Source organism: Schistocerca cancellata, chromosome 8 (genome assembly GCF_023864275.1).
Source record: "Schistocerca cancellata isolate TAMUIC-IGC-003103 chromosome 8, iqSchCanc2.1, whole genome shotgun sequence".
Lineage (NCBI taxonomy): Eukaryota > Metazoa > Arthropoda > Insecta > Orthoptera > Acrididae > Schistocerca > Schistocerca cancellata.
In genome coordinates this window covers 31,371,193-31,396,297 of record NC_064633.1, presented here as the reverse complement: position 1 = coordinate 31,396,297, position 25,105 = coordinate 31,371,193, and the positions used below count along the sequence as shown (strand labels likewise).

General features: G+C 48.8%; 1 protein-coding gene across 1 annotated transcript in view; it reads right to left on the bottom strand.

Annotated features, from left to right (window-relative positions):
* The window catches only part of LOC126094662 (steroid receptor seven-up, isoforms B/C), a 527,180-nt gene that overhangs the window by 228,931 nt on the left and 273,144 nt on the right, over nucleotides 1-25,105 (bottom strand). The window lies entirely within an intron of this gene.

Sequence of the window (25,105 nt, the reverse complement as noted above, 5' to 3'; positions counted from 1 at the left end):
TTTCACTAGCAATTCCAGGTTGTAATGCACCTGTCGAAAGATAGTTTTCATTGATACAAGCTTTGTGGACAGATGAGAATAATAATAATAATAAAGGAAAAAACAAACCCAAATTAGAAACACTAAAAACTGTGACGAAAAAAATTACATTTGTTAGCCTCACTCGTATGAGCTGCTACAATGACACTCTATGAAAATAGAAACATCTAGCGGCAATACACACCACTGAAAGGTACTATTTAAGTGCCAGTCAGCCTGCATCATCAATCTTAATACAAAATTTGTGTTTATATTTACATCCAAATTGTATGTAAACAATATCGCTGTTAACTTTTCATTAGTGCTCTGGTAGATTATGTGAAACTGAATTATTACTAGCCTAATGTACACGGTAATTCTGTGGTGTCCTGATTTTTGGTCATTTATCATCTATTTTTGTGCAGTTGTTTTGAAAATATCCTGAATTTCATTAAAAATAATATGGGCACCCCAAGTAATTGTTCAGGACGAGGGATCAAAAAGAAATGTGTTGCAGCCAGTATTGAGTGTCTTGGTGTGAATCAGCTTCACGGATGAAACTTCGGAGGCGTTCATCTGTATTTCATTAATATACTGCTATTTCTGTAATTCATTCAACTGTTTTATTGATGATATTGACTTAACAAAACATGATTTAAACACCATCAAAACATGTGAAAGGATTATAGAAATCACAGTATATCAAAAAAATGTTCAAATGTGTGTGAAATCTTATGGGACTTAACTGCTAAGGTCATCAGTCCCTAAGCTTACGCACTACTTAACCTAAATTATCCTAAGGACAAGCACACACACCCGTGCCCGAGGGAGGACTCGAACCTCCGCCGGGACCAGCCGCACAGTCCATGACTGCAGCGCCTAAGACCGCTCGGCTAATCCCGCGCGGCCCACAGTATATCAATCAATATCTTTCTCTCTGCTTCCCTGCGTACTTACTGGAATGGGAACAACAGCTATATAGCGGTCTGCGGAGGTCGATACTGACCCTTCACTGGCTTTCCGACCGTCCCGCGCGTTGCCTTGACACGATTCCGTAATGCCTGTTCCTATTTTTAACGTTCCGAGCGTAAACACTGTGGGAACCTTCTTTAGCTCATAATGGACATCTATTGACGGGCCCCATCCGGTGACACAGTTACGCTGAACTCGCTTCGCTACACTGGTAGACGGCCATATTAGTGAGGCAGAAAGCGCTCGAGACGGTCCATCTTAGCGTGGTCCTCAGGTGCTTTATTTGCTTGTGCCTTCCACCACGTCTGTCTCTCTGAACCACAAACTACGTAATTTCACATCCGATCGCACTTTGTCAGACGCCGCACACCTAATGTCTTCCCCGGCGTTTCTTCTTCTTCTTCCGTGGTAACATATACACTAGCCACCTAGTTACATGTTCAGCACACTGACATTTTGACGTAATAATAGCGTCTTGAATAATTTTTGCTACCAGTAGTTTCAGACCAATCATTAAAATAAACACTCATAACATAGACTTATCCTAAGGATACATTGTCGTTCACTATTCACAACAGTCTGCCAATGCTGGTATAAGTTCCTATGGGACCAAACTGCTGAGGTCATCGGTTCCTAGGCTTACATACTATTTAATCTAACTTAAACTAACTTACGCTAAGGACAACATACACACCCGTGCCCGAGGGAGAACTCGAACCTCTGACGGGGGGGAACGAGCAGGAAAGTGTGGCTTGGTGTGCTAGCATCGGAAGTTAACCTAGTTCCACCGAACTCTCTGCTATTATAGTTCTGTGAAGGATTTTATTCTTTATCTATTATCCGTTGTTTGCTTTCCTGTTGTGACACAGAGCAAAGGTTGCACGTGGGCCTGGTTTTTTCCCATTAGTGTGCTTCCACAAGAGAGAAGAAATCTCTGAAAGGAAGCGTTCTAAAATACCGGTACATGTACGGAGAAAAAGCCTTCATTATTCCTAAATAAGAACGCAAATAGATAAACTTTTTTAATGAGAATAGTTTAAACACCCGCCTGGATAGCAGTGGCCGTTAGCACGCTGCTTCCTGGATTTGGGGAGACGTGCCGGCGTCTGATCGAATACGCCTGGTGGATGAAGGACGAGGACCGGTGTGCCGGCCCGCCTGGACATGGTTTTTAGACTGTTCTCCACATCCTACTAGGTGAATACCGGACTGACACACACGCTCCGCCTCAGTTACACGAACAGCGAACATTTGAAAACGTTTTAAGTCTTTCACGTGGGACAACACTAGAGGCAGACAGGTAGGGTACACAAATTTCCCCCTAAATTGGTGACTCTCTCCAACTAAGACTGTCGAATCCAAAATATCACGTCGACTACGTGAACATATGAAGGCCAGGAAAAGAAGGAGAATGAAAACATTTTCAACAGCGAAAGGCTACAACTGTTTGACGAGAAAAATGATTTTCGTTGTTATTTGCCAGTTAGAAAAAAATAAAAAGGATGAAATAAAAATGCACTGTTTACAGCTTTGCAAATCCCGTTTGACGAGTCTGTAAGTATACATTTACTGGAACTGATAAATGTAGATTTTTTTTCAATCTTTGAATGACACGGTTCCCTATTCTTTCAGTTCTCAGAAGTGTTGAGAATTTACCATAAGATCTTTGTTTAAAATTGAACTCTGTTGCTTGTTTATACATTCTGTGTCCGTCCCTGGTAGCTGAGTGGTCAGCGTGACGGAATGTCACACCTAACGGTCCGGGTTCGATTCCCGGCTGGGTCGGAGATTTTCTCCGCTTAGGGACTGGGTGTTGTGTAATCCTTATCATCATCATCATTTCTTCCCCATCGACACGCAAATTGCCGAAGTGGCGTCAGCTCGAAAGACTTGCACCAGGCGAACGGTCTACCCGACGGGAGGCCGTAGCCACACGGTATTTCCATTATACATTCCGTTACAACATTCATATTATTTTTTTGTGAAAAGGGTAGTCGGTCATAGTTTTCACTTTCACCGTTCAGATGCCAAACTGCACGGCAGACAGCTAAAACAACACACGCAAGTCTGGAACTGCGAGACCGCTACTGTCGCAGAGACCGCAGGTTCGAATCCTGCCTTGGGCATGGATGTGTGTGATGCCCTTAGGTTAGTTAGGTTTAAGTAGTTCTAAGTACTAGGGGACTGATGGCCTCAGGAGTTGAGTCCCATAGTGCTCAGAGCCATTTGAACCATTTTTTGAACCAACACGGCGCCGACGTGTAAACGACCACTCCTAGCAGACGAGACTCAGTACAACAATAAAATACCAGGGGTTCACTGGTCACGAGCTGTCAGCCGTGGCAAGAAATTCGATCACGTAAAAGGGGCTTAAGACACTACACGTATTTCATTATTAATACGAGTCGCCTGATCTCTTACGTGTCACGGCGGTATAAACAACGTAAGCGGGGTGAGGATGGAATTTCAGAGGGCGAGGAGTCTCGCTTGTAGCAAGTGGTGGACGGGCAGCGCGCAGCCTCTCGCCGGGCGACGCTGCGTGTTGGTGGCGCCTGCCGTCCTAATGACACCTGATTCCGCAGACAATGAGCTCAATTGGGTTGACACAATGCGCCCGGCTCGTCCGTAATGGGACGGATTCCAGATGCTATCTGGCCGTGTAATGGAGCCGGCATTGTGCCCCCCAGTCCGCGCTGTCGGTCCGGAAAACGTGTCCTCCAGTGTAGCGTGGCGTGGCGTGGCCTGTCAGCGCTGCGTGCCTCCAGCGGAGCAGGTGGACAGCGCTGGAGACGCTTCGTGAGGGAGTTTCCTGGAATCATCTCCCAGGAAGTACACTCGCATCACAGCTGCATACCGTCGTATATGTACCGCGACATATTCCACTCCCTGTTGTTGTTGTCGCTCTTCGTCTTCTTCTTCATCTTGTCGTTGTTCTTGTTGTTGTAGTCTTCAGCACCGTTTGCTGCACCTCTCCGCGCTAGTCTATCCCGTGAGAGTCTCTTTATTTCCGCATAAATACCGCAATATACATCGATTTGAACCTGCTCACTGTATTCATGCCAGCCATCCGCGGTGGCCGTGCGGTTCTAGGCGCTTCAGTCCGGAACCGCGAGACAGCTACGGTCGCAAGTTCGAATCCTGCCTCGGGCATGGATGTGTGTGATATCCTTAGGTTAGTTAGGTTTAGGTAGTTCTAAGTTCTAGGGCACTGATGACCTCAGATGTTAAATCCCATAGTGCTCAGAGCCATTTGAGCCATTTGTATTCATGCCCTGGTCTCCCTCTACGATGTTTAACCTCCAGCACTTCCCTCCATGCCGGCCGGTGTGGCCGTGCGGTTCTAGGCGCCTCAGTCTGGAACCGCGTGACCGCTACGGTCGCAGGTTCGAATCCTGCCTCGGGCATGGATGTGTGTGATGTCCTTAGGTTAGTCAGGCTTAAGTAGTTCGAAGTTCTAGGGGACTGAAGACCTCCGATCTTAAGTCCCATAGTGCTCAGAGCCATTTTTGAAGTAGTAGTTTAGTTACTCACAAAATCAGTTTAAATGCAGCGATGTCCACACACGAAGAAATCTTGACCTCCACTCTCGCAGCGTTACGTAGCTAAAGAATAAAGAGCACCTGTGAGAAGTACAGCGCCTTGTTTTGCTCTTGTCTGAAGCTGAAATACTGGTATCGATGTTCGGTGACGCAAGTGAATGTAAAAGCGGTACATTATTCCCAAGTGACGCAAGCGGACGTGAGTACACATTCCCGCTTGCTTATGCATGCAGTTTCCCCGTATTGGTTTTTCTCCGTTCTGCGCCAAGTGGACATCTGTTCGCCAGCCTCCCGGAACAAAAGGTCCTTACACGAGGTAGGCCTCCGAGCGCGTGACTTAGTTAACATCGCGCATGATTACACGCAAACAGCTCCACGTCAGCAACACGTGCCCAAAAGAAAGACTGTAGTTTGTGACTAACAGTGGAATGACAGGACGTACTTCGGAAACGAGGAAATACGGCTTGTGGTTCAAATGGCTCTGAGCACTATGTGACTTAACATCTGAGGTCATCAGTCCTATAGAACTTAGAACTAGTTAAACCTAACTAACCTAAAGACATGCCCGAGGCAGAGCTCACCATCATGAATGGCAGTTTGGGCAATATTAAATTTCAGTTGCGAGCTTTTTTGTGATACTCGTTATGGTGTCATCGTCTTCCTGGAATTCCTTGTGGGCGCTGGATTTCACATGGTTTGCAAATAAATATTGACCGTTCGCCATGATTATTTTTAAAGAATCCACATGCACAGGCACTGATTCATAACAAATTTCGTAGAATCACGTCCAGACTTTTTCCTTAGAGTCTGGGCTCTGATTTGCATGAAATTTCTGAGAGAATCCCCTTCAGAATTTTATTCCTCAGATTTCAGATCCTGAGTATGCCTCTCTCGCAATATTAGAAAAAAATATTTATGTTTTAAAAACTACCTTGAATTTGTTATCTTTATTATTAAAGCTTTAACACACACCCCCTCCTTCTTCTAGAGAGAGGCTGGAGATTTTTGCAGTCGGGAGAAGTGGGGGTGCGATAAGCCCAAACAAACTTGTGGCAAACAAGTATCACCTCGCCTGGTTCTTGTCTCAGAAAAAATACGTCTCAGCTTATAGAATGAAATTTTCACTCTACAGCGAGTCACGGTCCGGCACACAGTTTTAATCTGTCAGGAAGTTTCATGTCTCAGATTGCTGTTTCCTAGAAGATGAAGCAAGATTCTGATACATCTGTTAGAACACACTTCTTGTGGGAAACTGACGTTTCCAGGACGTGATGCACATGCACAAGGTCTGTTTCAGCAAAAATTTCTGGAGGGAGGAATGCCCCTCTCCAAAACTTGCCTGTCGGGACATACTTGGAAACTCATGAGAACATGTTAAGTAGGCGTTTCTCGCGAGATAAGCAATTTTGGGGAGCTCGAGGGAGGATTCGAACCTCCGAGCAGCTCGTGGTCGTGCGGTAGCGTTCTCGCTTCCCACGCCCGGGTTCCCGGGTTCGATTCCCGGCGGGGTCAGGGACTTTATCTGCCTCGTGATGACTGGGTGTTGTGTGATGTTCTTAGGTTAGTTAGGTTTAAGTAGTTCTAAGTTCTAGGGGACTGATGACCATAGCTGTTAAGTCCCATAGTGCTCAGAGCAATTTGAACCTCCGACCGTAGCGGTCGCGCGGTTCCAGATTGAAGCGCCTAGAACCGCTCGGCCAGAGAGGCCGGCTTACGGCTTGTGAAACCATCCCGGAATGCCAGACACTTTCCTCCTGGAGGGCAAAACGGCCGTTGCTGACTGTGGAAAGCGGTCACTGCCAAGAGAACAAGGTGACGGAAGGCTGTCTGTTAGGGGCGGTGTGCGATTACTGGTTTCCGAAGTCCACGTATATTTGATTGCTTTTGTTGTGCTCTTAAAATAACATGAAATCGACAACATAAAATTAAGGCATTCTGGTAGAGATCAGTGTTGACAGCGTCCTTCTTGTTAGGTTAGTTATGCAGAATGTTGGAAGCTGAGAAGGGATCAGTGAGTGAGTTGTCGCCGTAACATTTCACTATGCGCGTCATTTGCTGGGTTTCTTGAAGTGGAATATCTTGAGCGATCAAACGATCACGAACGTAACGAAAGGTATGCGGTATTTTCAGTCGCTACCTGCGGTACACATATTCGGTGACGCGTTGGTCCAGTGCATCGACACTTCCTCGGTCTTACGGCCATTATTCTTATCGTCCTTCCACGCGGCTGGATTCGCTCTGAAGAGCACCTTAGTCCACCACCTCGGCTGTTCCCCTCCCCGGAGCCGCTCCCACCCCCCTCGATCCCCCGAAGACCGACCACATTTTTAGATGCCTTGCGCGAGCACGACTCGCCACAAGCTTTCCCGTGAGCATGACTCACCGAATTGTTTTCTAGCGACCTGATTCACGGCGCTACGCTGAATCACTGATTTACGACGAGCGTTTCGCACCTCTCCACCATCTGTCACTGCCTGCGAACGCCGTCTGTCACTCGCCTGCTAAGTTCTCAAGCGCATTCCTGCTTCCCGTCCCAATTTCGTCCTGGCGTATCGAACAAGTGTTGTCTATTGCGGGAAACGACAGATGATATACAGACAGAGAGCCGTTCTCGCAATGGAATGTATGTTAACAGTTTGTAGCCTAATGTGAATATCGTTAAAAATGGTGATTTGGTTTTTTGAGCATTATCCAAAGGCCGTCCGCGGCTCGTGGTATTGCGGTAGCGTTCTCGCTTCCCGCGCACGGGGTCCCGGGTTCGATTCTCGATTTTCTCTGCCTCGTGATGACTGGGTGTTGTGTGTCTTTCATCATCATTTCATCCTCATTCACTCGCAAGTCGCCGTAGTGGCGTTAAAGAACTTGTGGAGGGGCGGCCGAAGCGCCACGCGAGGGGTCTCGCGGCCGCCAATGCCATACGCACATTATTATTATTATCCAAGGGCCAAGGCATATTCCTCCGCCTAAGATTTTTAGTTACAGTTTGCGAAAGGTTCTTGTTATGTTAAAGTTTTCTGTTTACTACTGCAAGTTCACTTTTAAAGGTAACACTCACATTGCTCGCTACCAAGTGTTCGTCTCGACACCTCAGCACACTGTCTGCAGATTTAAATAATTTAAGCGGTTAGGTGCTTACTTCTTGGACAAGAACATTCATCTACATCTACGTTATTACTCTGCTGTTCACAAATAAAGTGCCTGGCAGAGATTTCAATGGACCACCTTCAAGCTGTCTCTCCACCCACTATCGAACGGCGCGCGGGGAAAACGAGCACTTAAATTTCTCTGTACGAGCCCTCCTTTATCTTATTTTATCGTGATGATTATTTCTCCCAGTGTAGGAGGGTGTCAGATAATGTTTCCGCAATCGAAGGAGAATTCTGGTGATTGATATTTCATGAGAAGATCCCGTCGCAACGAAAAACGCCTTTGTTTTAAAGATGGCCAATCCAATCCACGTATGACATCTGTCTCACTATCTCCCCTATTTCGCGATAATACACTAATGGCCCGCATCTCGTGGTCGTGCGGTAGCGTTCTCGCTTCCCACGCCCGGGTTCCCGGGTTCGATTCCCGGCGGGGTCAGGGATTTTCTCTACCTCGTGATGGCTGGGTGTTGTGTGCTGTCCTTAGGTTAGTTAGGTTTAAGTAGTTCTAAGTTCTAGGGGACTTATGACCACAGCAGTTGAGTCCCATAGTGCTCAGAGCCATTTGAACCATTTGCCAATACACTAATGGCCACTAGAATTGCTACACCACGAAGATGACGTGCTACAGACGCGAAATTTAACCGACAGAAAGAAGATGCCATGATATGCAAATGATTACCTTTTCAGAGCATTCACACAAGGTTGGCGCCGGTGGTGACGCCTACAACGTGCTGACGTGAGGAAAGTCTCCAACCGATTTCTCATACACAAACAACTGTTGACCAGCGTTGCCTGGTGAAACGTTGTTGTGATGCATCGTGTAAGGAGGAGAAATGCGTACCATCACGTTTCCGACTTTGATAGAAGACGGATTGCAGCCTATCGCGATTGCGGTTTATCGTATCGCGACATTCGTGCTCGCGTTCGTCGAGATCCAATGACTGTTAGCAGAATATGGAATCGGTGGGTTCAGGAGGGTAATACGGAACGCCGTGCTGGATCCCAACGGCCTCGTATCACTAGCAGTCGAGATGACAAGTATCTTAACCGCATGGCTGTAACGGATCGTGCAGCCACGTCTCGATCCCTGAGTCAACAGATGGGGACGTTTCCAAGACGACAACCATCTGCACGAACAGTTCGACGACTTTTGCAGCAGCATGGACTATCAGCTCGGAGACCATGGCTGCGGTTACCCTTGACGCTGCATCACAGACAGGAGCACCTGCGATGGTGTACTGAACGACGAAGCTGGGCGCACGAATGGCAAAACGTCATTTTTTCGGATGAATCCAGGTTCTGTTTACAGCATCATGATGGTCGCATCCGTGTTTGGCGACATCGCGGTGAACGTACATTGGAAGCGTGTATTCGTCATCGCGATACTAGTGTATCACCCGGAATGATGGTATGGGCTGCCATTGGTTACACGTCTCGGTCAATTCTTGTTCGCATTGACTGCACTTTGAACAGTGGACGTTACATTTCAGATGTGTTACGGCCGGTGGCTCTACCCTTCATTCGGTCCCTGCGAAACCCTACATGTCAGCAGGATAATTCACGACCGCATGTTGCAGGTCCTGCACGGGCCTTTCTGGATACAGAAATGTTCGACTGCTGCACTGGCCAACACATTCTCCTGATCTCTCACCAACTGAAAACGTCTGATCAATGGTGGCCGAGCAACTGGCTCGTCACAATATGCCAGTCACTACTCTTGATGAACTTGGTATCGCGTTGAAGCTGCATGGGCAGCTGTACCTGTACACGCCATCCAAGCTCTGTTTGATTCAATGCCGAGGAGTATCAAGGCCGTTATTTCGGCCATAGGTGGTTGTTCTGGGTACTGATTCATCAGGATCTATACACACAAACTGCGTGAAAATGTAATCACATGTCAGTTCTAGTAAAATATACTTGTCCAATGAATAAGCGTTTATCATTTGCATTTCTTTTTGGTGTAGCAATTTTAATGGCCCGTGGTGTACCCTTCTTTGAAATTTTTTGATGTCATCCGTCTGTCCCACCTGATGCGGATCCCACACCGCACAGCAATACTTCAGAATAGGGCGGACGAGCGTGGTTTACGCAGTCTCTGTAGCATTACTTTTTTTAAAACAAGAAGCAGGAATTTGCTTGTGACAGTAAATTTCCCCGATCGATCAGGGTAGATGGGGCACCTGGTACCTGGAATCGGGCTGTCAGCCGCGTTCCGCATCTGTCTCCTGCATCGGGTTGCCAATTGTCCTGAGGGAGAGCGTAGACCGGTGCGCGCAATTGCTGGCTTGTCAGGTGCAGCCGCGGCCGCAGCAGAACCACCTGCGGAGACGCGGCCGTGCATCGCCAATGGACTGCCGGCATCGCCCGCTCGCCGCGGTGCCCGCTCTGGCCTCATCGGAATATGCATCGCTGCCATACCGGCCGGCGGCATCAGCGGCGGCCGTAACCACCTGCGGCCGCATTCCCGTCTCTCTCTCTGCGGGCCTGCGAACACCGTGACAGCGACTCTTGTTCGTTGTAAGCGGAACAGGACGTCGGAGCTAACGGGATAGCGCTCAGGCCGTCTGTAGTCTTACACAGGGCGTGCAAAATACGAGTGGCCAGGAAAATACACTCCTAGAAATTGAAATAAGCACACCGTGAATTCATTGTCCCAGGAAGGGGAAACTTTATTGACACATTCCTGGGGTCAGATACATAACATGATCACACTGACAGAACCACAGGCACATAGACACAGGCAACAGAGCATGCACAATGTCGGCACTAGTACAGTGTATATCCACCTTTCGCAGCAATGCAGGCTGCTATTCTCCCGTGGAGACGATCGTAGAGATGCTGGATGTAGTCCTGTGGAACGGCTTGCCATGCCATTTCCACCTGGCGCCTCAGTTGGACCAGCGTTCGTGCTGGACGTGCAGACCGCGTGAGACGACGCTTCATCCAGTCCCAAACATGCTCAATGGGGGACAGATCCGGAGATCCTGCTGGCCAGGGTAGTTGACTTACACCTTCTAGAGCACGTTGGGTGGCACGGGATACATGCGGACGTGCATTGCCCTGTTGGAACAGCAAGTTCCCTTGCCGGTCTAGGAATGGTAGAACGATAGGTTCGATGACGGTTTGGATGTACCGTGCACTATTCAGTGTCGCCTCGACGATCACCAGTGGTGTACGGCCAGTGTAGGAGATCGCTCCCCACACCATGATGCCGGGTGTTGGCCCTGTGTGCCTCGGTCGTATGCAGTCCTGATTGTGGCGCTCACCTGCACGGCGCCAAACACGCATACGACCATCATTGGCACCAAGGCAGAAGCGACTCTCATCGCTGAAGACGACACGTCTCCATTCGTCCCTCCATTCACGCCTGTCGCGACACCACTGGAGGCGGGCTGCACGATGTTGGGGCGTGAGCGGAAGACGGCCTAACGGTGTGCGGGACCGTAGCCCAGCTTCATGGAGACGGTTGCGAATGGTCCTCGCCGATACCCCAGGAGCAACAGTGTCCCTAATTTGCTGGGAAGTGGCGGTGCGGTCCCCTACGGCACTGCGTAGGATCCTACGGTCTTGGCGTGCATCCGTGCGTCGCTGCGGTCCGGTCCCAGGTCGACGGGCACGTGCACCTTCCGCCGACCACTGGCGACAACATCGATGTACTGTGGAGACTTCACGCCCCACGTGTTGAGCAATTCGGCGGTACGTCCACCCGCCCTCCCGCATGCCCACTATACGCCCTCGCTCAAAGTCCGTCAACTGCACATACGGTTCACGTCCACGCTGTCGCGGCATGCTACCAGTGTTAAAGACTGCGATGGAGCTCCGTATGCCACGGCAAACTGGCTGACACTGACGGCGGCGGTGCACAAATGCTGCGCAGCTAGCGCCATTCGACGGCCAACACCGCGGTTCCTGGTGTGTCCGCTGTGCCGTGCGTGTGATCATTGCTTGTACAGCCCTCTCGCAGTGTCCGGAGCAAGTATGATGGGTCTGACACACCGGTGTCAATGTGTTCTTTTTTCCATTTCCAGGAGTTAAATCGTGCGCCTTAAGACAGGCAATCCAAGGCGGCGGGCGATGTGAGGCGGGTTGCCCATCTTAAGGTGCATCAATTATTTGGCGGGCCACCATTATTTTCACAACCCAGTAGTACGCTGCCTGTCCGTTTTTATATATACTGTGAAGAACAGATTCGTACGACTGTTCGAACGTGAAACAGAATACATGACCCGTAAAACAATTTTTGTAGGCTCTTTAAGTTACTTCCTCGAACTTTGGAAGGTGACCGCCAACATCGTCAGAGTCAACGGGCACGTAAATTATTTGCCTATTTTCGCTTTCTTGACCAACTTTTCCTTCGAATTCATTGAGGGCCTCCCGCAACAGAGTATGAATATCAGCTCTGAAAGAGCTCCTAGCACGTGGAGCAGCAAGGCCGATGCATCTGATCGCGCCAGTCTTTGAACGCCACACGCATGTCGCACAGCGGTAAGATGCTGAACTCGCGTTCTGGAGGATGCAGTTTCCACCAAAACAATATATTTTTTCTGTAATTTCCCTAAACTGATTGAGGCACAGCTAATTACTATACCCATCCTTACACAGTCGCTGGACGTTCTTCATTCCTAGAGACGTTAAGCCCCAACTTCCAACCTTCCTTCCTTCGGAATGTCGCTGCCGGTTAATCTGCTGTTTCGATCGTGGATTTCATAAAACACACTAAGCGTTTAGCGGAATCCATGAGGACTAACTAACGTCCTGGTATAACTCGGTAGTGGACGTGTTATTTACACAGAGTTGGACTGTGCGGCTGGTCCCGGCGGAGGTTCGAGTCCTTCCTCCGGCATTGGGTGTGTGTGTTTGTCCTTAGGATAATTTAGGATAATTAGTGTGTAAGCTTAGGGACTGATGACCTTAGCAGTGAAGTCCCATAAGATTTCACACACATTTGAACATTTCGTATAGTTCAATAATTGGCACATTGTATGTCTGTGGTCCAACTTACATTGTGTGGCGGATGATAAGTGTGATAGGACTACCATTTCGGTCGGCCGAAGTGGCCGAGCGGTTCTAGGCGCTACAGTCTGGAACTGCGCGAGCGCTACGGTCGCAGGTTCGAATCCTGCCTCGGGCATGGATGTGTGTGATGTCCTTAGGTTAGTTAGGTTAAGTAGTTCTAAGTCCTAGGGGACTGATGACCTCAGAAGTTAAGTCCCATAGTGCTCAGAGCCAACTACCATTTCCTTGATCTATTCGTCAGTGGTGCGAAAGCAACTGCCAGTAAGACTCCTTACGAGCTCTTAATTTCTCTGATTTTCTCGTCACGAACATTTGGCAAGAGACAAGTGAGAGAAAATTATATTTTGCAAAAACAGACATAATGTCTTATGGGATAACAGCAATCAGTGATTTTATAATGTTACTTAAAATCCGTCTTGACTGCAAAAAAAATTTTTTTTTATTAATCATATGACCGGTTTCGGTTCATTCAGAACCATCTTCAGATCTGATATGATGTGACGTAGCATGTGAAAGTTGCTGGATTTGGACGGGTTACTCCTGTAACTGAAATATCAGATCTGAAGATGGTTCTGAATGAACTGAAACCGGTCATATGAATAATAAAAAAAAAATTTTTTTGCAATCAAGACGGATTTTAAGTAACATTAGAAAATTATATGATGCTCAACGCTTTTTCGAACGTATGCCCTCCGTGATACGTAACGTCTTTTCTGGTGATTTTTTAAAGAGAATGTCTCCGAAATTTGTTGCGATATATAGGAACCAAGAAAGTGATTCCACACTGGGACTGTTCTATCTTTTTTTAGTAGAGCGTCGAAATCTTAAGAGAGGACGTAGCGCTAGTACTGGGATGATTGCCCCGGAATGCGCAATACGTCATCGACAGCAAGGTCGTTGAGGGGAACGATTGTCTCAAAGATGGCGGAAGAGATAGCGCAATGGCGCTCGGCAGGCGTGTTTAGCAATAATCCGAGGCGAGGCGCTCGGGACGATACTGTAATCGACAAGCAGCTGGGCCAGAGGTTAGCGCTCCGGCTCTCGTATCGGCAGACTGGGCTGCGCCGAACTTTCCCCGCGGAGCAGGCAGGTTTCTCCGGCCGCCGTAATGCGTGGCCGGCGCGCTCTGCAATCTGCAGGCGAGGCGGGGCGGCGCGGCTACCGCGGGCGCCCGCGGGCCCCAAGTACCGCGGCGCGGCGCGGCGCGGCGTGCCCGATGGCCGCCGGCTGATAGCCGCTGCAGCTGCCAGCAGCCAGCAGCCGGGCGCCTCTGCCGGCCGGCCGGTTTCTCCGCCGGGTCAGAGTGCGGCCGGCGCCGGATTCCGACCTCGCCTTTCACCCGACGTGCCGACTGCGCCCGTCACGCCGCCGCAGTCTGTCTAGATTTGCGTCGGCCCCTCCCGTCAGACACTTGTCGAGCAGGCCTAGTATCGTCACAGGACCCTATTTTCGCGAGAAGGCCTGACTTTTAGGGGCGTCGTGACAAGTGTCGCTTACAGCCTCACGCGGGGATGCAAAATTTCCCGAAAATTGATCACGGCTAATAATTAGAAGTAAGGGTTGTAACGGGTATAAGTGCCGTTATTTCTATTGGTCACTGTGGTCAGTGTATTGATCAGCATCATTGAAACATTTACTTAATATTTTCACCAACTGCAACATAATCGCGTAGACAAACAGTGATCCAATACTGTCAAATGTTTTTTATTCCAGTCTCTGATCACAATATCAGTTCTTTAAACGATGACCGGTTTCAGTCCGTAATGACCATCCTCATATCTTTTTTACGTGGTGTAAAAAAGTTCTGAGGATGGTCATTACGGACTGAAATAGCAGAAGTATATTTTCACGCTGAAGCACCAAAGAAACTGGTGTACGCATGCGTATTCAAATACAGAGATACGTAAACAGACACAATACGGCGCTATACAGGGCTATTACAAATGATTGAAGCGATTTCATAAATTCACTGTAGCTCCATTCATTGACATGTGGTCACGACACACTACAGATACGTAGAAAAACTCATCAAGTTTTGTTCGGCTGAAGCCGCACTTAAGGTTTCTGCCGTCAGAGCGCTCGAGAGCGCAGTGAGACAAAATGGCGACAGGAGCCGAGAAAGCGTATGTCGTGCTTGAAATGCACTCACATCAGTCAGTCATAACAGTGCAACGACACTTCAGGACGAAGTTCAACAAAGATCCACCAACTGCTAACTCCATTCGGCGATGGTATGCGCAGTTTAAGGCATCTGGATGCCTCTGTAAGGGGAAATCAACGGGTCGGCCTGCAGTGAGCGAAGCAACGGTTGAACGCGTGTGGGCAAGTTTCACTCGTAGCCCGCGGAAAATTGGCTCATGCCACAACTGGAGACCGACAGCGCCGACTTCATCTTTCAACAGGATGGTGCTCCACCGCACAGCCATCATGATGTTCGGCATTTCTTAAACAGGAGATTGGAAAACCGATGGATCGGGGTCGTGGTGGAGATCATTATCAGCAATTCATGTCATGGCCTCCACGTTCTCCCGACTTAACCCCATGCGATTTCTTTCTGTGGGGTTATGTGAAAGATTCAGTGTTAAACCTCCTCTACCAAGAAACGTGCCAGAACTGCGAGCTCGCATCAACGATGCTTTCGAACTCATTGATGGGGACATGCTGCGCCGAGTGTGGGAGGAACTTGATTATCGGCTAGACGTCTGCCGCATCACTAAAGGAGCACATATCGAATATTTGTGAATGCCTAAAAAAACTTTTTGAGTTTTTGTATGTGTGTGCAAAGCATTGTGAAAATATCTCAAATAATAAAGTTATTGTAGAGCTGTGAAATCGCTTCAATCATTTGTAATAACCCTGTATATAAGACACAAAGTGTCTGTCGCAGTTGTTAGATCGGTTACTGCTGCTACAACGGCAGGTTATCAAGATTTGAGTGAATATGAAAGTGGTATTATAGTCGGCGAACGAGCGATGGGGTACATCATCTTCGAGGTAGTGATCAAGTGGGGATTTCACTGTACGACCGCAGGCCGGAGTGGCCGAGTGGTTCTAGGATCCGCGCGACCGCTACGGTCTCTGGTTCGAATCCTGCCTCGGGCATGGATGTGTGTGATGTCCGTAGGTTAGTTAGGTCAAAGTACTTCCAAGTTCTGGGGGACTGATGACCTTAACAGTAAGTGCCATAGTGCTCAGAGCAATTTGAACCATTTTTGAATCCAGTACGACCATTTCACGTGTGTACCGTGAATATGAGGAATCCGTTAAAACATGAAATCTCCGACATCGCTGCGGCCGGAAAACGATCCTGCACGAACGGGAGCAACGACGACTGAAGAGAATCGTTCAACTTGACAGACGTGCAACCCTCCCGCAAATTGCTGCAGACTTGAAAGCGGGGCCATCAACGAGTGTCAGCGTGCAAAACATTCAACGAAACTTCATCGACATGGGCTTTAGGGTCCGAAGGTCCACCCGTGTACCCACTGCACGACACAAAGCCTTACGTCTCGCCTGGGAACGTCATCACCGATGTTGGACTGTTGATGACTGGAAACATGTCGCCTGGTCGGACGAGTCTCGTTTCAAACTGTGTCGAGCGGATGGTCATGTATGGGTATGGTGACAACCTCAGGGGTTAATGGACCGTGCATGTCAGCAGGGGACTGTTCAAGCTGGCGGAAGGTCTGGAATGGTGTGGGGCGTGTGCAGCTGGAGTGATATGGCATCTCACCCTCCAACATACCCTACTTGCCACTGGTGTCCCAGGATCCGTGTAGAGGTATCATTGGTGGTTTTTTGAGAGGCAGCTCGTCACCCCTCCACTTTCAGCCATGGTCCTCCAAATGTCCAAGAATTTAGGGCTTTATCGGATTCATTGGGTCTTGAGTCTTTTGTTGTTCCTCAATGCTACGATTAGCTTTCTTCGGTCGCTTCCTGATGTTTCTGGGGCACCTAGGTGATACTTACTCTGTGTTATGCAGTATCCTTGAAACTTCCCGAATACTGAAAGCTTCCTCCGCGAATTCCTTTATCGCTGAGTAGCTTTCTTTTTTTAGTAGTGTTTCCTTTGTCCTTATAGATTCAGGTTCCGCTACCACCATCAGCTGTTCTCTGGGTTCATTGTATAGTGTGCATGTGTAGACTATACGATTTGAGTCCTCTTCCTCGCAACATGTGCAGTTGCCATTGTCTTCTATTCCCAGCTCACATATTTTCTTTTTCAGACCGTAGCCTGTCAGAAGACACGTTAGGGAGTATGGTGTAACCATCCCCTCACACCAGCCTGTCTGCCACAGTTCCACATTGGGGACCCAGCTAAAAGTTTTCCTGCCATTCTGTGTCTCGTTCCACCTTTCCTGCCGTTACAGGAGACAACTGAAGCCAGGATCCAGCGCACTTGTGGCGAGTGCGCGTCCAGCGCGCTGTTCGGTCCGCCGCGGCGCGCAGGCACGCTCGGCGCCGCTGAGAGATGTGCCGGCTGAGCGCGTGGGCGGCGTGGGCGGCGCCCGCGGCCGCCATTTCAGCTGCCGAACCATTTACAACCGGAGGCTCGCGCGGGCCGACGCCCGACGCGCCGCGCGCTGCCGGCGTGTGCTTTCGCAAGGGCGGCGGCTCCAGAGAGAAAGCTGGACTAGGCGAGGCGGGGGCGTGCCCGGGTCAGCGGCGTTCCCACGGTGGAGGCGGAGGCGTTTCTCCTCCCCAGACACGCCCGCCGCCGCCCCCCGCCGCCCACGCCGGCGCCGCGGGCCGCCAGTGCACGCCCTTCGCCAGGACCACTGCGGCAGGAGTCGCGCCGCGGAGAAAGCATTCCTCGCCGATTCGAACCGCAGGCCCTGATCTCGGCGTCTTCCTCCTTTCTCTCTCCGCCGCGTTCCCTGACGGCACTCATTTCCACAGTAAATGTGCAGATTCGCTAGCATATCCTTTTCGAGACATTCTACCAAACAGGTAGTGCGTCCCTGGGCCCCAATGGACTCGCGGACAAGTTTCGGAAATTTAAAGAATCTGTATTCAAAAATGTTCAAATGTCTGTGAAATCTTATGGGACTTAACTGCTAAGGTCAGCAGTCGCTAAGCTTACACACTACTTAACCTAAATTATCCTAAGGACAAACACACACACCTATGCCCGAGAGAGGACTCGAACCTCCGCTGGGACCAACGGCACAGTCCACGGCCGCAACGCCTGAGACCGCTCGGCTAATCCCGTGAGGCGAACCTGTATTCGTAGACGACTGTACGACGATTATGCTCCCATCACTGTATATCTGGTGTAGGGATACTGAAGGAAAGTTACGAGATTAGGGAGCACACGGAGACAATTTTTTCTCGGTCAATACGCGATGCAATGGGAAACGAAACTAATCGGTATTGTGACAACATATCCTCTGTCATGCAATGTCAGTGGATTCTGGAGTACGTACAGGATGGGTAGAGTAAAACTGGCGAGAAAAATACTTCCTGCTCCTTAAGACAGGCAACCCAACTTACATCATCCGACCTGAGCGTCTGTGATGTTAGTTGGGTTGCCTACTTTATGGAGCAGGTAGTATTTTCCGGGTCAGTTTCATTTTGCCCATGCTGTGTATAGACACCGATGTAGTAACTATGTGCATCGTCACGTATAATCTGCATTAGCACCACAAGCCATTTCACAGAATAAACCTTTTACACTGGAGCAGACCGCGCTGTTTGCGAAACTTACTGCCATCTGGAAGGTAATGGCAGACCCACGACTGTGCAGTCTTAATCAATCTGTTAACGGCATTTCACTACCTATGGGCGCGACATTGGATTTGGTCTATATGCCGCCTGAATTTCGCGATGAATCCGTTTCCAATATAGACGTTTTGCCCACAAGAGTCGTGCTTCAAATCTACAGTACGTCTCCGCCTGCTGCGCCATTTCATCTACACCCTGTGGTACACCTGTTTGCCGTTCCGCAGCGCCACTGTGTCTGCGGCGAACTCAGAAAGTGCACGCTCTCTTCTGATAACGCGCTGCCCTCGGTAGCCAGTGGTGTTAGCTAGGTGGACAGGTGTCACTCTAAGTCCCCTCATACATCGTGCTGATAACTTGCAGACTGACTCGTTGTAGGTAATTATAGCACGACACTTGAAAGTGACAAACTCGGCTGTACTGTTGTACGAGGGCAGTTCAATAAGTAATGCAACACATTTTTTTCTGAAACAGGGGTTGTTTTATTCAGCATTGAAATACACCAGGTTATTCCCCAATCTTTTAGCTACACAACACTATTTTTCAACGTAATCTCCATTCAATGCTACGGCCTTACGCCACCTTGAAATGAGGGCCTGTATGCCTGCACGGTACCATTCCGCTGGTCGATGTCGGAGCCAACGTCGTACTGCATCAATAACTTCTTCATCATCCGCGTAGTGCCTCCCACGGATTGCGTCCTTCATTGGGCCAAACATATGGAAATCCGACGGTGCGAGATCGGGGCTGTAGGGTGCATGAGGAAGAACAGTCCACTGAAGTTTTGTGAGCTCCTCTCGGATGCGAAGACTTGTGTGAGGTCTTGCGTTGTCATGAAGAAGGAGAAGTTCGTTCAGATTTTTGTGCCTACCAACACGCTGAAGTCGTTTCTTCAATTTCTGAAGAGTAGCAAAATGCACTTCAGAGTTGATCGTTTGACCATGGGGAAGGACATCGAACAGAATAACCCCTTCAGCGTCCCAGAAGACTGTAACCGTGACTTTACCGGCTGAGGGTATGGCTTTAAACTTTTTCTTGGTAGGGGAGTGGGTGTGGCGCCACTCCATTGATTGCCGTTTTGTTTCAGGTTCGAAGTGATGAACCCATGTTTCATCGCCTGTAACAATCTTTGACAAGAAATTGTCACCCTCAGCCACATGACGAGCAAGCAATTCTGCACAGATGGTTCTCCTTTGCTCTTTATGGTGTTCGGTTAGACAACGAGGGACCCAGCGGGAACAAACCTTTGAATATCTCAACTGGTGAACAATTGTGACAGCACTACCAACAGAGATGTCAAGTTGAGCACTGAGTTGTTTGATGGTGATCCGTCGATCATCTCGAACGAGTGTGTTCGCACGCTCCGCCATTGCAGGAGTCACAGCTGTGCACGGCGGGCCCGCACGCGGGAGATCAGACAGTCTTGCTTGACCTTGCGGCGATGATGACACACGCTTTGCCCAACGACTCACCGTGCTTTTGTCCACTGCCAGATCACCGTAGGCATTCTGCAAGCGCCTATGAATATCTGAGATGCCCTGGTTTTCCGCCAAAAGAAACTCGATCACTGCCCGTTGTTTGCAACGCACATCCGTTACAGACGCCATTTTAACAGCTCCGTACAGCGCTGCCACCTGTCGGAAGTCAATGAAACTATACGAGACGAAGCGGGAATGTTTGAAAATATTCCACAAGAAATTTCCGGTTTTTTCAACCAAAATTGGCCGAGAAAAAAAATGTGTTGCATTACTTATTGAACTGCCCTCGTAATTTGCCACCTCTGCAGTCATCTGCGTGGACTTCTTGTTTAGTGCGTAAGTCAGGTGAGCGGGGGGACCCTGGGGGTCACGTACCCGGCGCGACACACCGCGGAGTCCGGGCCGCACCTTTAGTTCCGCTGACGAGGAACCGGCCGGCCGCCAGAACATAATTTCGCGGCTCGTTATTTCGTCTCCGGCCGGTGCCTGCACGCCGTTTTCCGTGTTTTCCCAGCCTCCTCTCTTTAGGGCGGCAAAGGAGCCGCCGCGCGGTCTCGTCCGTTCAGCTTTTCCCCCGATTCCCGCCGCACAGATTAAGCCGACGGAGCCGGTCGGAAGGACGACGCGGCCGACATTCGACGTGAAATCGGCCGGCGAGAAATTAATTTTGACGGCCATTCAGCGCAGTGAGAGAGGCCCTATTCAGAAAGGCGTCTCGCTTTATGCGGTTAGTTGCGGCTGCGGCGCGCTGGAGATTATTCTGCTCGCGTCATAATTACCCGTTTATAAAGTAATCGGCCGCATGACATCTGAAAGGCGCCTCCAGTGCGAATGTGGGCTGGAGACTAAGTAACTACTTCAGAAGAGACGGGCACGGCCCAGCTTAGCTACCCGTCAAGCGCCAGTTTCCCCATAAAGAGTGAAACCTGCTTTACTACATGTTTACCGTACTCAAACACTTCCTACAACGTCGTTTTTCGCTTCGTATTAACAGCTGCAGAGTAAACGTATATATGTTTGTGTTGTGTCGGCAGATTAGCCAACACAACGTACACTAATTTATAGAGGAGGCCGAAATGCACGCGTCAACTCACGCAGGCTGGATTTAGGTCTGAAACAGGATAGGTAATGAATGCTATAAAGAAAAGGACGTAGCTGCTGGAATACTTAACTTTAATCCATCATTTGTATACAGCATTCTTGATGATACAAGTGAGACTCTCTCTAGAAATGGTTAATGGCGCCTTGCTATGTCGTAGCCATGGAGGCTATTCTAACTATCTCTCGGCTAATGAGAGGCTTCGTCAGTGTAGTCGCTAGCAAAGGCGTCCGTACAACTGGGGCGAGTGCTCGTTCGTCTCTAGACCTGCCGTGTGGTGGCGCTCGGTCTGCGATCACTGACAGTGTCGACACGCGGGTCCGACATGTACTAATGGACAGCGGCCGATTTAAAGCTACCACCTAGCAAGTGTGGTGTCTGGCGGTGACATCACAGTTTGTAAAGCAATATCGTCGGTTCATGTCCGGTATGATGTAAGGCCAAAGCCAATTCACCTTATTTTTCAACGATATATTGTGTAACATTTGTTTCTGATTCATCAGATACAAGAAATCGAACCCACCCGTCACGTCATAAACGACGATGTTCAGCTCAAAAGATGACTGGAAGAACTTGCTGTTGTACTTTCTAGAAAACTTCTTACAGACATCTGTGTAGCTGCCTTTGAATTCTGACACAGATATTACAGTGCATATGCTCCCGCAAAAAATGTGTCATCAATAATACGTACTTTCTCTAAAGGAACTGCAGCATCGCTTAACGTTAGCAAAAAAAATGATTTACACAGAAGGGACATCTACCGTTTTGTAAGTTTCATTTTTAATATAAACGAAAAATTTGCGCGACGAATCACAGACTTCCAAATATAAATTGGATCTCTTCCTTGTGACTCACTTCTCATTTGAGTCAAGCTCTTCCTACCAGCGATTTGTAAACTACCTGGCTTGCAGACATACTACTATTACTACGACTACTACAACAACAAACACGTACCGATGAAAACGCGAATACTTTACATATAATCATACCAGTCTGAAGTAGCTTACTCCCTCGCTCGCCTACTGGCAGGTAGAGTACTGTGAGTAAGTCATCCTAATACCGGGCCGACACATTTGACGGAGCGCCAGTGCGACTGCGCTAATATCCGCAAACAAGCGTCGCGCAGCCATTCCTATAAACACGTGTTCATCTCGAAAAACATTCGTTTCTGAACCCATGTTTACTGGACTTATTTTTCTTGTTTCGGTGAGTACTAGCACCTCTCAAACTATGCGACACTTTTTTGTAGCACCACGCAGAAAGCGTAAAGCCCACACCCAATTCTTAAAAACATCTAACTCCGATGTATGGTATTACAATGACAGTCCCGTTAATCTTTTTAATTCGGTAATTACAGGCATATATAATAGAGTTATATGAGAGCTACCTTCCAACATAGGTCTTTTTTTTTTATTTTAATTGTATAAGCATTTATACAACCAATATTGATAACTATTGACGGATATATGGAAAGCTAGTTTTTCCCCAAAGTTATGTGTCGTACAAAGGTATCTTCGTCGTGTACCTGGGTGGTGGGTGCTTTCTACAAAGTGGGTAGTTGGTATTAAATAAATAATAAATTGAAACGTCTTCCTTGATGCTGAAGTTTAGATGATGTGTGTAAAATCTTACGGGACTTAACTGCTAAGGTCATCTGTCCCTAAGCTTACACACTACTTAACCTAAATTATCATAAGGACAAATACACACACCCATGCCCGAGGGAGGACTCGAACCTCCGCCGGGACCAGCCTCACAGTCCATGACTGCAGCGCCCTAGACCGCTCGGCTAACCCCACGTAGCATGCTGAAGTTTCACTGCATGATCGATGAACATTTAGTATCCGATAAACTGTCGCCGGCCGCGGTGGTCTAGCGGTTCTGGCGCTGCAGTCCGGAACCGCGGGACTGCTACGGTCGCAGGTTCGAATCCTGCCTCGGGCATGGGTGTGTGTGATGTCCTTAGGTTAGTTAGGTTTAAGTAGTTCTAAGTTCTAGGGGACTTATGACCTAAGATGTTGAGTCCCATAGTGCTCAGAGCCATTTGAACCATTTTTGATAAACTGTCTCGTTTCTGTATTTCGTAGGGTGAGGGGGCGGGGGGGAGGTGTCAGAGGAAAAGTTTAGAAAACTTTCAAACTTTATGTCAGGTTTGTTGGAAGTCGTTAAGTACTCTCATTCTCAATAGCTGGATGAATATAGTGTGGGTAACTTGCGTGCCATAAGTTAACGCTGTTTTGAGACATAAACACAGTTTCTGACTTAAATATGACATTGTGCTGAGATTACATTTCTGATTTAGGAGATTAAGACAGCAATTAACTTTTTTTAAATTCGGTCATTAACTATACGAAATCGAATTTTTGGTGTCTCTGAAAGCCTTTAGACAGGCGACGATAAACCGGGACCGGTTGACCCTTTTCGACGATTACTAATATAAACAAGGTGGGCGCGTCTTGTGAGTGTGTGTAGCACTTTCGCGACTTTGATGTTCGCGTCACACAGCGACGTAACGGTGACGCTGAGCAGCAGCGGTTACTGTGTGTGTGCTGTGACGCCGGCTAATGAGGAGCGTGATGAACGGACAGGTAGCTGTGGCCGGCCGGCTTCCCACGGGCCTCCCCCGCGGCCTACCTGCCGCCCCCTCCTCCCCCTCCCCCCCTTATGCTGAGCTGCTGGCGCGTCGTGACCGGGCGGTCACGACCGCGGCCCGGCCCTGCCGCAGCCGCCGCCTCTGCTCGGCCCTCCCTGCTGCCGCTGCTGCTGCCGCCGCCATACAGTACAATACACGCCGAGGCTCTGACCCGCTCGCGCCCACTCGCCGGAAGGAGCCGCAGAACTCACTGACGCTGACCTCAGCGCGTCGCACACTAGTTATTACGACAGCGGTACAGTCAAATCGAAAACAAAAACATCTCGAAATGCAATAATCATCACGTCGCGCGTTCTCCACTCGGAGGTACCTAGAGAATACTTCCACTAATTCCGTCTTTCTTTCACCGTTTACCCCATATAGCGGCAAATTTTTCTCTGTTAGTTAGCTACGTGACCGGACGCCTCTTCGTGACGTCACAGTCGTCGAGGTAACCTAACGGTTCAAATGGCTCTGAGCACTATGCGACTTAGCTTCTGAGGTAATTAGTTGCATAGAACTTAGAACTAATTAAACCTAACTAACCTAAGGACATCACACACATCCATGCCCGACGCAGGACTCGAACCTGCGACCGGAGCGGTCGCTCGGCTTCAGACTGTAACGCCTAGAACCGCACGCCCACTCCGACCGGCGGTAACCTAACGGAGGGAAGACTTGCGCGCCATCTGTATGTGAATCGTGTGTTGTTGTATTTGAACTGTTTGTGTCTAGTGTTCTCTGAGGCGGAATTTTGGGGGAAACACCCCTTCATTTGCCTAAACGAGCACGGGAAACTTCCTAAAAACCACACACGTTGGCCAGTTGAACAACTCACTGCAGCTAAATCGCTACGCTGATTCGACCCATGTGTGGCTCATGTTCCTGTCTCTCAAAGCAGCTGGATGTTACACTGGACGAGAAACTAAGACAGGGGGGGGGGGGGGGTTGGACACACCCTCATTCAATCGCAGACTGTGCCCGCACAACGTCTTCTTTGTACAGACTAAGCAGCCTCTATAGCTTGATGTCTGTGCCAGGGCTGTGGCTGTAGGTGCATATAATAGTACAAAGGGACTTCATGGCAGATTCCACGAATAATGCTGCAGCTTCGGCATTGTAAGAGAAAATAAAGGCTTCTCAAGTTGGTCCTAAGGTTGTCATAACCATGTTGGCAGCGGGCAGCAACAGTTGTATAAATTTAAGTTGGTGAATTCCGTGCCAGCTAAAATGACTCGGCATGCCTTCTCTACTCACTAGTTTTCTGTTTAAAAAGCTGTTCATCCCTCTACTTCCATATGCTGCTCAAAAAATCAGTGTCTATTGCAGAAAAACCAGAAAACAGGACAGCTACCATCTAAAATTACTCCGAACGGATCTTTGCATTACATTCGATGGCATTGTGAGAAGGGTTCTGATACATTATTGAGGATAAACATTCTGTTTGTTGAGGACTTTTACTGCACAACTGGCCGAGAAAG